The sequence below is a fragment of the Schistocerca gregaria genome, chromosome 6 (assembly GCF_023897955.1).
Source record: "Schistocerca gregaria isolate iqSchGreg1 chromosome 6, iqSchGreg1.2, whole genome shotgun sequence".
NCBI lineage: Eukaryota > Metazoa > Arthropoda > Insecta > Orthoptera > Acrididae > Schistocerca > Schistocerca gregaria.
The window spans coordinates 54,598,698-54,610,883 of record NC_064925.1 but is presented as its reverse complement, the minus strand read 5'-3'; the positions used below and the strand labels follow the sequence as shown (position 1 = coordinate 54,610,883).

At 44.0% G+C, this 12,186-nt stretch overlaps 1 protein-coding gene across 1 annotated transcript in view; it reads left to right on the top strand.

Moving 5' to 3' along the window:
- Positions 1-12,186, top strand: part of LOC126278722 (histone-lysine N-methyltransferase SETD1A-like) — a 493,303-nt gene that overhangs the window by 457,406 nt on the left and 23,711 nt on the right. The gene's annotated exons all lie outside the window — the stretch shown is intronic.

The following is a 12,186-nucleotide window of genomic DNA, read 5'->3' as shown; positions in this document are numbered from 1 at the left end:
GGATAAAATTGTATGGTAGATTACGGTAAAAAGAAGGTGAACACAAAGTGAAACTACTTGCAAAAACAGAAAGAGAAAGTAAGATGACAGAAAAGATTTCGAAATGCAACAGTGACAATAACAAACGTAATTGTTGGGTTCAAACTAATGATATGAATATAATAGAGGGAAACATTCCACGTGGGAAAAATATATCTAAAAAAAGATGATGTAACTTACCAAACGAAAGCGTTGGCATGTTGATAGACACACAAACACACACACACAAAATTCAAGCATTTGCAACCCACAGTTGTTTCATCAGGAAATAGGGAAGGAGAGGGAAAGACGAAAGGATGTGGGTTTCTTTCGTCTTTCTCTCTCCTTCCGTCTTTCCTTATGAAGCAACTGTGGGTTGCGAAAGCTTGAGTTTTGTGTGTCTCTGTGTGTCTGTGTCTCTGTGTGTCTGTGTCTCTGTGTGTCTGTGTCTCTGTGTGTCTGTGTCTCTGTGTGTCTGTGTCTCTGTGTGTCTGTGTCTCTGTGTGTCTGTCTCTGTCTGTCGATTAAAGTAATGAGAGGTAGTAGAAATGAGAAGAGCGATAAACTTGATAAGAGTGCTGCGAGTCACAAAGTAGATGAAGTTAAGGAATTCTGCTACCTAGGCAGCGGAATAACGCATGATAGATGGAGCAAGGACGAGGTTAAAAGCAAACTAGCACTGGCAAAAAGGACATTCCTAGTCAAGGAAACTCTAGACCATTAAACATAGGCTTTCATTTCAGGAAGAAATTTCAGAGAATGTACAAGTGCAGGACTGCATTGTGTGGTAGGGAAACATGAACTGTGGGAAAACCGGAAAGAAGAGAATCAAAGCATTTGCGATTTGGTGCTGCAGAAGAATGTAGAAAATTAGTTGGGCTGACAAGATATGGAATGAAATGGTTCTTCGGAGAATCGACGAGTAAAGGAATGTGTGAAAAACACTGAGAATAAGGGACAGGATGGTAGGACCTCTCTGAAGACCTCACAGAATAACTTCCGTGATACTAAAGGAAGCTGTAGAGGGTAAAAAACTGTAGAGGGAGATGGAGCAAATAATTGCGGACGTTGGTTGTAAGTGCTGCTCTGAGATGTAAAGTTTGCACAGAAGAGGAATTCGTGGCGGACAACATTAAACTAGTGAGAAGAGCGATGACTCTAAAAAATACTAACCTGAAGCCTTGATCTCCCCCAACAATTTTTACCTGCTAACGCTGGTTTTTACCAAACCGACAATTCTTTGGTGGATCGTGATTATGTCCTGTCAATTGATGCTTCATTTGGTCAGTTTCTTTCTTAAAGCTATTTTTCTGTAATTAGTCTATCATTTCATCAGTTACCCGATTGTGTGCTGTCCTTAGGTTAGTTAGGTTTAAGTAGTTCTAAGTTCTAGGGGACTGATGACCATAGATGTTAAGTCCCATAGTGCTCAGAGCCATTTTTGAAGTTAACCGATTTACCTCGTGTAATCTTCAGTGTTTTTCTGCAGCACATTTCTAAGGCTTCTACTTTTTTGTGAACAATTGATCATCCATGTTTCACTTACATTCAAGGCTACATTCCAGACAAATATCTTCAAATAAGCCTTTCTAACACCTTAATTGGAATCAGATATTAACAAATTCCTCTACTTCAGAAAATAATTTCTTGCTATTGTGAATCTGCATTTTACATCCTATCTATTTCGGTCAACGTTTGTTGTTTTGCTGCCCAAATAGAAAAATTTGTCTACTATTTTCAGTGTCTCACATTCTTACTGATACTCCCAACATCGTCTGGTTTAATTAGACTACATTTGATGACAATTGTTTGACTTATGTTGGTAACGGCGTTTCAAGACACTATCCATTCTGTTCGACAGATCTGAGAGTCTTTCGCTGTCTGACAGAATTAGAATGCCATCGGATAACGCTATATTTTATTCCTTCTCCTTGATTTTTATATACGTTCCAAATTTTTGCTCGTTTTCTTTTCTACTTGCTGAAGGTACAAGCTGAATAATATTGGAGGTAGGCTAAAACTTTCTTCTCAACAATTGCTCCCCTTCCACGTCCTTAAACCCTTCGCAATTAAGTCTACTTTCTGGACGTTGTTTCAGAAGTGATGGTCAATATTCAGGGATATGACACGAACGATCATTCGAAACAAAAAAGTCAACTAAGCTTGGGCTCTAACACGCATACCTTAAGAGCTGCGAGCAGTTCTTCGATACTGTGAAACAAATCTCTTGTACTGCAATCTCTTTGTTTTCCATATTTTGCGAAGTGGTAGTATGGACAAAACAAGAAAACAAGGTCCAGTAAACATATGCTCTAAAAAGGATACCTTAAAAGTTATGAGGACTTGTTTATTAGAAGAGTTGTTTCAAAGTAGCGAAGATTAACAAGTACTCATTGCTTTTAAGGTATGTATTTTTAGAACACAAGTTTACTGGACTTCTTTTTTCTTGTTTTGCTCCGTACTACCACTTCCCAAAATATGGAAAGCAAAGATCTTGCAGTAGGAGAGATTTGTTTCACAGTATCGAAGATCAAGAATAGCTCATAGCTCTCAAGATATGCCTTGTAGAGCCCATGTTTACCTTCCTTTTTTGTTTCGAATGATTGTTCCTGTATATCCCTGAATATTGACCATTACATCTGGAACACCGTGTATAATCTTCGCCTTCTGTGTTCAGTATTAGGCCCATGGGATTATCGAAATATCTACCAGTATTTAATAGGCCAGTTACTTACGATGGGGAGTGGAATGTAGGGTTGGTTGTTACTAGGCTCATTTGGTAGTCCATTAAACAACTTTATTTTTAAGTCAAGCCTCGTAAACAGGGCTTCAGAAATTTAGAAGCACAAACAATTTTCAACTGACTTCATAAACACTAATAAGACAAACTTGATTATCCGTGGAAGCACAAGCCTCAATAATGTCTGCCAATCTTAGTATTAGGACGACTTGAGATGACAATAAAATTAGCTGGCGTCGGAAGGGATCTTGGGCGAACACGAAACACCACAATACAGACAGCTCAAACTCATCTCCAGCAACACTGTGCAAATGACAAGTAGTATCTGTCACGCTATACAACCACGGCAGCAGTTTGTGAGCCACGTGCGGATGGTGTTCGGGCCGGGAACCGCTCGAATGCGGTCGTCACTGCCGGCCATGTGCAGACGACAGCACGCCACGCCCCAGTCGTGTGCTGTATCGTTGAGGTTTCCTCTGGCACACGCCGAGACACCTGCCCACCGTAAAGCTGTCATTGCTTTGGCCAGAATCATATTCCTCCTCGTAGCCATCACACCGCCTTCCACACCTCAAGAAGCAGGCAGCGCCCTTCTCCCAGCTCGCAAGTGCAGACTGTCTGGAGTCTGAAAGACGTCGGCCCGAGACTGACATTCACCGCACCGAATATCAGCCCAATGTTACCCTTGTTAGCTTCGAAATTTCGAAGATCTATTTCAGTCAACATTGTAAAGCCCTTTCTCTAAATCTACAAAACCTGCGTCTTACGAACCACGGCGCCGCGTTGGTTTGTCTTCCTTGTCTCAACGTCCTCATTAGTTCAAGGGGGCAACAGTCTGGATGAATGGATGTTCTGGCCTTGTGTAAAATCAGTCAGTATGACCTTACTGTGCTGGTACTGCTAACGGCTAAAAGCAAGGGGAACCTACAGTCGTAACTTTTCCCGAGGGCATGTAGCCCTTTTGTAAGGTTAAATGACTATGGCATCCTCCTGCGTGTAAAGTATTGAGGAGGTAAAATAGTCCCCAATTCGGGTCTGTGGGCGGAGACTAATAAGGACTGTGTACTCGTCAGGAGAAACAAAATCTGGCAATATACTAGTCAGAGCATGGAATTTTAGATCGCTTAATCGAGCAAGTAGGTTACAAAATTTAGAGAATGGGCAGGTTAAGTTAGGTGTAGTGAGAATTAACTAAGTTTTATGGCAGAAGGAACTGGACTTCTGGTCAGGTGTATTTATTTATTTTATTTTTATTTTTTAATTTTAGTTTTACCCATTACGAATTACTCTTCTATGCCAACCTTTTCGTCTCACAGTAGCACTTTAACCTATGTCATCAGCTACTTGCTGGATGTATTCCAATCGATGTCCTCTTCTATAGTTTCTACGGGTGAATACAGGATTATGAATACAAAATCGAACAGGGGTAATGCCGGAGGATGCTTAAAAATGAATAAGGAACAACGAATGCAGGTCACCGACTACGAGCATCATAGTGAACACATTGTTGCAGCCAAGATAGATAAGAATTTGGAGTAGGAATTATAGTTCAGGGAGGAGAAATAAAAACTTTGAGATTTGGCAGTGGCGTTGTAATCCTGTCAGAGACAGCGAAGTACCTGGAAGAGCAACTGAGCGAAATGGATATAGTCTTGAAAGGAGGACATAACTAAAACAAAGTAATATTTTGTAGTCGAAGTAAGGTAATTGTCAGGGAATTATATTAGGTAAAGAGATACCTGAAATAGTGGATGATTTTCGCTATTTGTGCAGCAAAAAAAAAAAAGGTGGATATAAAATTTAGACTGGCAATGGCAAGAAAAGCGTCTCTGAAGAGAAATTTGTTCAAATATTTAAGCGCTGTGAAGTCTTTTGAGGTATTTGGAGTGGGGCCTTGTCTGGAGGTGAAACATGGACGATAAACAGTTTAGACAAGAAGAAAATAGTTTTCGAAATGTGGTGCTACAGAATGATGATCCGATGGGTAGATTATGTAACCAATGAGGAGGTACTGAATAGAACTGGGGATACGAGAATTTTGTGGCCTAGTATGATCACAAGAAGGAATCGAAGGGGAGGAATTATTGATAGACCAAGATATGAATAAAATACCGAGGTTCAAAAGGATATGGGTTGCAGTTCTTATTCAGAAGAGATGAACAGTTTTGCACAGGATAGTGTAGCACAGAGAGCTGCGTCGAACTAGGCTGCAGGCTGAAGGTAGGGTCGTTTTCTATTAGCCTTTCTGTTCTTCTGTAAATAATTCGTGTTAGTATTTTTGAAGCATCATGTAATTAAACTGGTGGCTTGGTAATAGTCACATATAGTACCTTCTGCCTTCTTTGGTATAGGAATTACCACATTCTTCCAGGAGTATGGAAGTATTTCGTTTGGCTGATGCATCTTGTAGACGTGATATATTTGTGTTGTATGTTCTGCCAGAGACCTCAGTAATTACTTAAGGTCGTTAAATCTTAGGCATACAGCTCTCTCAGATGTGTGCAAATTTATAGTAGTTGGCAATGCAGTCAGCATTTCACTAGGTTTTCCTGCACTTTGAGTGTGGAGAACATTTCGCATTTCCCAATATGAGGTGGTTTCGTCATCAGATGGCGTTTGAATGTCCTCTGAATTGTTTATAACTCAGATCTTATTGGTGTGTGCAGAAAAACATGTGTATACCAAACATTTCCAAATTACTTATGTGGCATGTCTCATCGAAATATTCTTCTATATCACGGTTTTGCTGTCGTGCTGAGCAGCATACAAGCGTATGTAAACCACATTTCCTTTTGCGATGTTTCCTGCTGCTGTCTCCGTTGGTGCTTTATTTTTTCCTGAAACGTGGCCATAGTGTGAACACGGAACCTGAATAAGTAGCAGGTTCACTTCTCTGAAACTGTCTTCTGTAGGGCTGTTTATTGCTTCTTTGTGCCAAATACCTAAGTGCCCCTTCCACTGCATTAGATAAACGATCTTTCTTGGTTTTCATTATTAATTCCGCCACGTCCTTGAAATTATATTGGCGGTGCTCCATAGCACTTCTGGAACCAGTAAGAATTAAAATGTTGTTCCTTCTTTGGATACCAAATATAGTTGTTGCTTTTCTTCCACGGTATAACTGCTACTTTCTTGCGCTAACGAAATTTTTTTATCGGTATCTGCAATGCAGAGGAATCACATGAGCAAGTAAATACCTCAAGTGTTTTGGATCCATCATATTTTAGTAATCTATTTGAAAGTTAAATTTATGCACAGATTAACTGAATGTCAAAGAGCAGGTAATAACGACATAAAAAGGCTACAGAAAGTTTTAAATTTTTTTTTCTGTAAGGATTTCACAAGTTCTTTCTATTTATTACGACACGTTTCTGCTCTCTTCAGAACCACCACTATATCTTGTGGCCCTTGTACGTCGTATTTCTTGCTGAATTAAAATATCTAAAATAGTATCAACACAAATGATTTGCACTGCAAAAATTTCAATATTCATGATTTACTCAATGTAACTAATCGCTGAGAACTGAAAAGCAGTTATTTCAGTTCTGGAGAAAGCAGAGGAGTCCTAGAATTATACTACGTGAGTACCAGAAAGACAGAGCAACTCACTAATGTGACAAATTCTGCAGATTTTTTTCTTTTAGTTAATATTTCTGTGAACAAGGAAGTACCGTCAAATCTTTTGAGTTTGCCGAAAAAGTCCACATTTTTAACAGATTCACTAAATTTTAAGCATCCGTCTATAACACAACCTTCAAAAAGCTTCCGTTCTCTGTTTCATCGTCCATGATTCACTGTCTTAAAATTGTGTGCTCCAGACGTAGTACATTTTCACAAATGCCTGCCTCAAATTAACTCATGTTTGACGTTACCACAGTTCCGTTGGCCAGGAATCCTCTCTTTGTCATGTTAATCGTTTTTGTTACCACCTTGCTTTGTCCGTTCCGCCGTAGCACACTACTTTCGCTTCGTCTGCATCGTCATTTCCAGTATTGATACCACTCTGGTCTTTCTTTGGTTTAGTCTTACTTTAGCTCAGTATTCTGTACTGATTACAATCAGTTCCATTCATCTCAAACAACGGTAATTATTCCTCTCAATCACTATAAGGATGGCGATGTCATCATCTTTGACGTAGCTTCTCACTGAATTTTAACCGTGCTCCTGGACGAACATGGAACGTAAGGAGCTTAAACCTCTCCCGATAACTGCATTTGCCGTCAGTCGCCGACCTTTCATAAAAGTAGTGATACGTTGTAATTGATACACTGGTCACAGCTTCTGCTGACGTTCTCCCCAGGGCTCTCACGGGTCTTCCGTGAGATAGCACGACGCACGCGCGCGTCTCTGAGCTACTGCGCCCCTCCCCTCCCCCCCTTCCCAGGCTGCGTTCCCTTCCCCCTTCCCCCTGTCCCTCCCTCCGTGTCCTCGTCCCTCCCCCTCGCCTCATCCCTTCACCTGTCGCGATATCCTCGGTTAGTTGACCCCACTATACCCCTGATTTCAGCTATCCCTTACGATTTTCTTCCTCATGTAATTTTTTTATTCACTTTCCTTTTTTTTTGTATTTGGTTCTCCTTTGACGTCCCCTTCCAAATTTTGAATCTGTAGTGTGAGCGAACTGGGGAAGAACACCTTAGTCTTCGGCATGTGGCCTTACCACCTCTTCCATCTTCGCCTTGACACCTTAGTCCCTCAACGCTATACAGCCAGCACAGTAACCAGTCTGTGTGTTGGGGTCGTTACATAACCTTTTAGTTGAGCCCCTGACATCACAGTTACCACACTTCTGTCACCTAAGCTACTAGAACATGTTGCCTGCCATTCTAAAGCTTTGGAGCTCTTGGCAACAGCCCCCGTGTCAGATGTCCCTTGCTGTATTTGGTTGACACCACAGGGAGGCCACCTTTTCGGAATGGTTGGTATCAGGGCGGACACTTAGCGTATGAAACGGATGAAGTTCCAAACAACACTCCGTTCTTCTACAGCCTTTTTGCGATCTCCCCTTCCCCACCTGCCCCCTGGGAAGGAGACCAGACTTGCAGGTTTGGGGTGAGAGGCTTTCCCTGCAACCCAGTTTGCGGTGCCAATGCCACTGCCACTTCCACTGTTACTAAGCCACTATTTTTCGTGGAAACTTTTGAAGTTTAGCGAAGTAGACTCTCTGAATAAGATGCAGTCAGGTTTTTTGTTGGTCAAAACTTCTCCTGCTGCCCAGTCTACAGCTTCTAACACCTGTGACCAGTCGCCCAGTGTCCATTATGCTTTACCAGTCTTTGAATATCGTTCAGCCTGTCATTTTTCATAGGGATCTCAACCTGACGAAGTCTGGGCCAATCTGGAAAGACAGGTACGTTTACGTTGTTTAGTGTATTCAGAAAATCTGTAAGAACAGTTGCATCAGTAGCAGGGCCTTTATTCTGGTATTTGAGGGGCATACCTTCCAACAGAAGGTCCAGGTTATGACATTGAAGCTGTACGACTGTACGACCCCTGAGGTGTTTCCGTTTTTTGCATTTTGGGTGCATGTCTTCCCACTGTACAGCAGACCCTCTGTGGTGAATATGGACGCCACCTCTAAGAGGGGAGCAACTATGTTCCAGCGCTCATGTGTGTTATGACCATCACTCTCCATGCTCCCTGGAGAGGAAAAATGATACGGGGGTGTAATTCCCTTGATCATTTCTCCTACATTGAGGATCGTAATAAATATAGCAGTCTTCATTCTGTCTCTATGACCTCCATCCCCTTCTAATGAGTTGCAACGCTTTCTCCTATCTCCCCTCCCATGTAGCCCCCATGCCCTCCTCTGTGATTGCCACTCCCCCTATCCCCTTCCTCTCCTCACTTTATCAGCCACGATCTGTGTCTTCTTAATTATGGTTCCCCTACCAATGCCTCTTACAGCCTTTTTTCTGCCTTTGACCTTTCATCCACTTCCTCACCATTTCCCCATTGATTACACCGGTTGCCACACAACGACCTCTGTGATAAGACCACTTCCCATTGATTCTCTCATCCCCTTCCTGCCTCCCAAATGCCAGGTTACGCTGCTGGGTTTTCCTTCTTGCTGACTGAGGTCGTGAAACTTCCTAGCAGATTAAAACTGTGTGCCGGACCGAGACTCGAACTCGGGACCTTTGCCTTTCGTGGGCAAGTGCTCTACCAACTGAGCTACCCAAGCACGACTCACGCCCCGTCCTCACAGCTTTACTTCTGCCAGTACCTCGTCTCCTTGGTGTAGCACTTGCCCGCGAAATGCAGAAGTCCCGAGTTCGAGTCTAGGTCCAGCACACAGTTTTAATCTGCCAGGAAGTTTCATATCAGCACACACTCCGCTGCAGAGTGAAAATCTCATTCTGACTGAGATCGTGTTTACCCGCTCTCTCCCCTCCCCCTCCCCCCCCCCACCCCTCTCTCGGGCTGTATTGATGCAATTGTTCATGACGTGTCTCAAATGATTACTCACGCTGCTAGCATTGTTTTAACCCCTTAGCTGGCCCCTCTCAAGTGGCTAGTCCTAAGGTGGAGCATGGCCACTGCCTTGACCGTCAATGATCGTCATCGACCTTGCAGAGATGCCCATCCTTTGCCCGTGTTATTACCTTTAAACACCTTCTTTCTTACCATATGAGTGGGCTATTCAAGGACCTTTCCAGATTTTCATTGGCAAGTTTCTGTCCCATAAATCATTCAGAGTTCGGGTTGGCATTTCTCTCAGCTCTCCATGGACCCAGGAGAATGGCGTTCCACTGGGCTGTGTGTGAAATGTGCTTTTCCACGTTCCTACCAATAGTCACTTGGCCTCTGTTGGATCATTGGTCACCCCCGGTCTACATGTGGATAATTTCTGTATCTGGGCTAGTTTCCACTTAGCGGCCTCTGTGGAGTGAACGTTCCAGAGTTCCATCTGACACACTTCCATATGGACTCTCCTACATAATCACACAGATGGTGTATTTCGGTGTCTACTTCCCGTCCCACTGCAAAGATCTAGATAGACACCAAAGTCCTGATGGTGGGCCCCAGCTCCATATCTTGGGTCTTCTTTTTCACAAGAAGCTGACTTGTGTGTTCCATATCAGCCTTCTGTAGACCTGCTGTATCCCTAAACTAAATGTCCTTCCTTCCTCTTATAGTGTGGGTTGCTAGACCCAACTCCACCTATATTGGCCCTTACTTCTGTCCTGTCTGGACTGTGGTTGTCAAGTTTATGGATTATCTCCCCCTCTGCACTGCTCTACTTGGATGCAGTCCGCCTGCTGGGGTGGCCGTGCGGCTCTAGGTGCTACAATCTGAAACCTCGCAACAGCTAAAGTCGCAGGTTCGAATCCTGCCTCGGGCATTGATGTGTGTGATGTCCTAAGGTTTGTTAGGTTTAAGTGGTTCTAAGTTCTAGGGGACTGATCACCTCAGAAGTTAAGTCCCATAGTCCTAGGGGCATTTGACACTTTTTTTTTTTTTTAATGCAGTCCACCATTGTGGTGTCTGTCTGGTGACTGGTGCCTTTCGCACTAGCCCTCTCAATATTCTTACAGTTTACACAGGGACCGCCCCCCCCCCCCCCCCCCCATATTTCAATTCTGTGGTCCCAGCCTCAAGTTTCCTGTGCCATCACAATCTGCTCTTTCCTTGCTTTCCCCTGAGTCCTCTGCGTTATTAAATGCTCCTCTGTAACCAGTGATTGGTTACATATGGACTCGACGAGTGGCCTTCAGTTATCGCCTGGTGTTTTTCCCACCACCACTTAGTGTCTGCGATCCACTGCTTTCTCGACGATCTTGATCATGCTGATTGGTCAGTTGATTTCTGTTGGGTTCACAGTCGCATGGGTGGCACGGGTATTGAGCTTGCTGATTGTCTAGCTATGAGGGCAGCTACCTAATCCCCATTTCTTGTGATCCTTGCTGGCACAAATTTGCGGCTTCATGTCAAATTCCTGTTTGCTTAATCATTGTGGCCTAGAGGCCACCTCTTGTCCAATAAACTTCGTGCAATCAAGGGGACTCCCGCCACATGCCGTTCTTCCTTCTGCCTCTCCCGGCGGGAATCTACCACCCTCTGGTGTCTTCTATCAGGTTTACCAATGGTTTTTTACTGCACAATGAGATGCCTCCCTTTGTAGTTGCGGAGGCGCCTCACAGTATGCACATTTTGCTGGACTACCAGCGCCTTTTGGGCCCATACATTGAATATGGCGTGTCATTCTCGTTAGCTTAGGTGTTAGTGAAAAACCCTGCATCGTTGCGTGTGTCCCTGATTTTCTCCAACAAAGTGGTCTATCCTCCCAAATTTAAATATTCGTATTTGCTTGCAGAAGTTGAGTCTCAGAGTTAGCGTTGGTCCTGCCGTCATGCCAGGCAGGTCCCTCTCCCTTTTCCTCTACGTTTTGTCTGGTATTTTCTCCCATTTCGTTTCCCATTTTCTTGTCTTCTTCCCCTGCTGTTGTATTCATAGTGTTGCTATCGTTGCACAGCGCAGGGGTCGAGTTGTATCGGCAGCGGTGTCGGCCTCCCGCGACCTGTTGGACCTCTGACCCCCCCCCCCCCCCCTCTCTCTCGCCAATCTCCGCCATTCGCCCTCCTCCCTCCCCCCACCCCCCGCTATCCCCCGGACCTTATTGCTTATCCTACTGACTCGACGTTCCTCCTGCCTCTTTGCTTGTTTCCCTTTCATGTAGACTGTACAGTTCTGTTTGTTGGGTTGGCTGTCCCTTAATTTTGTGCTACCTTGGATCGTAGGGTCGATGACCTCGCTGTCTGTTCACCTACCACCCCAACCAACCACACAACCATCTGCAGATGCCAGAATGAGATTTTCACTCTGCAGCGGAGTGTGCGCCGATATGGCACTTCCTGGCAGATTAAAACTGTGTGCCGGACCGAGACTCGAACTCGGGACCTTTGCCTTCCACGGGCAAGTGCTCTACCATCTGAGTTACCCAAGCACGACTCACGCCTCGTCCTCACAGCTTTACTTCTGCCAGTACCCCGTCTTCTACCTTCCGAACTTTGCAGAAGCTCTCCTGCCGAAGTGGAAACATCCTCCAGGCTGTGGCTATGCCATGTGTCCACAATATCCTTTCTTTCAGAAGTGCTAGTTCTGCAAGTTTGGCAGGAGAGCTTCTGCAAAGTTTGGAAGGTAGGAGACGATGTACGGGCAGAAGTAAAGTTGTGAGGACGGGGCGTGAGTCGTGCTTGGGTAGCTCAGTTGGTAGAGCACTTGCCCGCGAAAGGCAAAGGTCCCGAATTGGAGTCTCGGTCCGGCACACAGTTTTAATCTGCCAGGAAGTTTCATCTGCAGATTGTTTTTGAAGATAAGCGAAATCAATCGTTATACAAAAGGTACCTTGATGATCCAGTTGGTGGTAAAACAGTTCCAGTTTATAAGGATCATAGATCCCAAAACACTGCACAGCATAAAAATAC